The sequence below is a fragment of the Linderina pennispora genome (assembly GCF_002104995.1).
Source record: "Linderina pennispora strain ATCC 12442 chromosome Unknown DL89scaffold_1, whole genome shotgun sequence".
In the NCBI taxonomy this organism is placed as follows: Eukaryota; Fungi; Kickxellomycota; class Kickxellomycetes; order Kickxellales; family Kickxellaceae; genus Linderina; species Linderina pennispora.
Window position 1 is genome coordinate 2,996,732 of NW_024468249.1, and position 2,924 is coordinate 2,999,655.

Consider the following 2,924-nt stretch of genomic DNA (forward strand, 5'->3'; position numbering starts at 1 on the left):
GCACATTTGGAGAACTAGGTAACACATTTAAGAGACTATCAAATAGAGAAGTTGTGAGAATTAGAAACACAACTGTATACAATGTGCAGTTTAAACTCTGTTGCTTACTCTACAATATGAAGAAGATCCTAGCAGCTAGTAAAGTTCCTGTTGAACATCACCACACACTTTGGGTTCTGATCTAACTTTGACTACCCAAGCAACAACCAGGAGAGATCAACACATGCTGAAGTTGGAAGTACTTTACCACAAAAAGTAGAGTTAGAAGCTTCAATGAGAGAACTACAAGATAGACTGATTCAAGCTAAAATTGATGAGTCAATGAACTTCTATGTAGACATGTCATAAGTAACTTTTAAAATAGGAATTCTCAGTAAGAAATTTGCATTGATAGAAAATGCTTCAATAAGGAGGTCATTCAGAGTTTGTTATCTGCACAACAATTATTTATACATGTTTAAACTATTGGCAATTTCAGTGAAATAAAAATTTCACCCAAACCGCCATCGGCATCTTGGAAAAGTTTCAGTGAACATAATTTCCTTGTGGTTGCTTAGCCACATCTATTGAGATATTGACTTTTGTTGCCCAATGATAATTAACCCCAAATATGCAAAGGTTTTTCTTTCTGGTTGAAATTATGTTCACTGAAACTTTTCCAAGATGCCGATGGCGGTTTGGGTGAAATGGCAAAAAAAATATTTGTATTTTTAAAATCAATTATACACACAAAAACATTCTGGACACAACAATTATAAATATCTGTTACAAAAATATCTAGTAGCAAAAAATAGTTCTGAAAACGATTATTCAAATAACTATCTAACAAAATTGTAATTTACTAAAATTTACAAGTCCAGGAATGACCCCCTATATAGATAGGTAGAGAGGTTACTACTGTGGCTATCCACTCTATATTGTGAGATATCTATATGTAACCTTTGTGCCAAATAATAAGCTATTTAATCTGAATCACAAATTTTGCAACTTTGGAGATCAGCCAGAGTTTGGTAGCTATTTAATAATTATTAATATTTCTATTATTTTCTTATTCAGATGCCAAATATGGTGCTTCTCCAAAACCCCCTTCGGCATCCTGAAAAATATCAGTTGATACATAATTAATATGCTTCTACAGAGATAGAGGCTGGGTCACAAGAAATCAACTGAAATTTTTCAGGATGCTAAAGGGGGTTTCATAGAAGCACCATATTTGGTATCTTTGTTTATTTGTTAATCTAATTGCTAGAATCTTTTTAGCTAGTACTAGATATTCTAATTTTTAATACTTTTTGGCTAGCAGTAATTAATTTATTAATTATTAATTAGTTATTCAGATAATAGATAATTAGTTTCTTTAAACTTTTTTGCTTTAGAATGGCCTCCTATATTCTTATATAATTGTAGTTTTTTTTAAGCATAGCTTAAAAGGGGATGAGATATGGATATTGAAGAGAACACTGTTGTATTGATGGCTAAATTTTTGAATTTTTCTGTTGATTATTTGGGCATAAAACTAGTTATCAAAAGTAGGAAAGGTCAAAAATGAGCACAATTAAAAATTACTGCTTTTCAAAAGATAGTAATTTCTAGAGAGTGCAATATTCATCATTATAAGCAAGTGATATGCATACCCCACTCTCAAGGGTATCATATTACTGCTTTTTTGAAATCAACTATTTTCTGAAGTACAATTTTCTGTTGCTCAATTTTGGCACTCAGTATATATTACATTTGTATTTCAATTTCAAATTACTATGCTTTTTTATTGATGCATATTCAATATTAGTTATATATTTTAATATATGAATATACTGCTATTCACTGAAAATTCTGTTATAATTATATCACATATTTGTATAAAGCACTTTCTACGAACTGCATATATAAATGTCTCTTACTCTAGGAAACAAACAATATTATATTATTAAATTTTTATTATGAAATGAATATATTACTTTTTACTCTATATTTCTTATATGCTATATCTCTATGTAGGTCACTAGGCCTAACTGCCATAGTAGGTAATGGTAGTAATAAGGATAGCCAGAGATATTTCCTACCATTTATTAAATTCCCATTTTCCTTAGAGATCCCCTTCTGGAAACAAATACCACATTCTAATGTAGTAATGCTTTCTACATTTTCCAAGACATTGACACACTTAGGGATATGTGATACAAGTGATGATGAATTTTTCCCATCAAATTGCACACCAACACCTATTGGAGAAACACTAACAACATATCCTGGGCCAGATATACTAGCAAAAGAATCATCAGAAATAGTACTGGTATCATCTACAGTACCTTTGAATCATGATGTACAAGCACTACCAATGCCATACCCTAAAACTACTAGAGGACTATATAAAAGGCGTAGTGTTGAAGTGACAATTGATATAGTTACTCCCTTTCGAAAGGCTCCTTCTCCAAATACCATTCATAGCACTTAATATCATTCGTAATAGTGTGCTGCTTGCATTTGAGGCACCATTGCTATTGCTAGGACTAGTATAAATGACCACTTATGATTTACAGTAGTACCATTACCATTGGGGTAGATAGAACATGATATTTTCGTGTTTTATAGTATGGATTTTATGGTGAAGGAGCATTAATAAACTATGATCTGTAACAAAGTGATGTAGTTAATTACTTCAAAAATCATTTCAAATAGAGGCAGTAAGTGTGATATACCTAGATATCTACTACTCAATGTGTAATATCAGAAGGAGTAGTAATGCTATACCCTTAAGGATGGAGCATTATAGATAGCAGTTAAAAATATACTGAATAGAAAAATCGAGTCAGAGAAATACACTGAGCGGCAAAATTGAGTCACAAAATTTTTTTTCAACTATTTGATGCAATATCTTCATCATCAGATAACGTAGATACTTCCATTCGACATATGTTTGATGG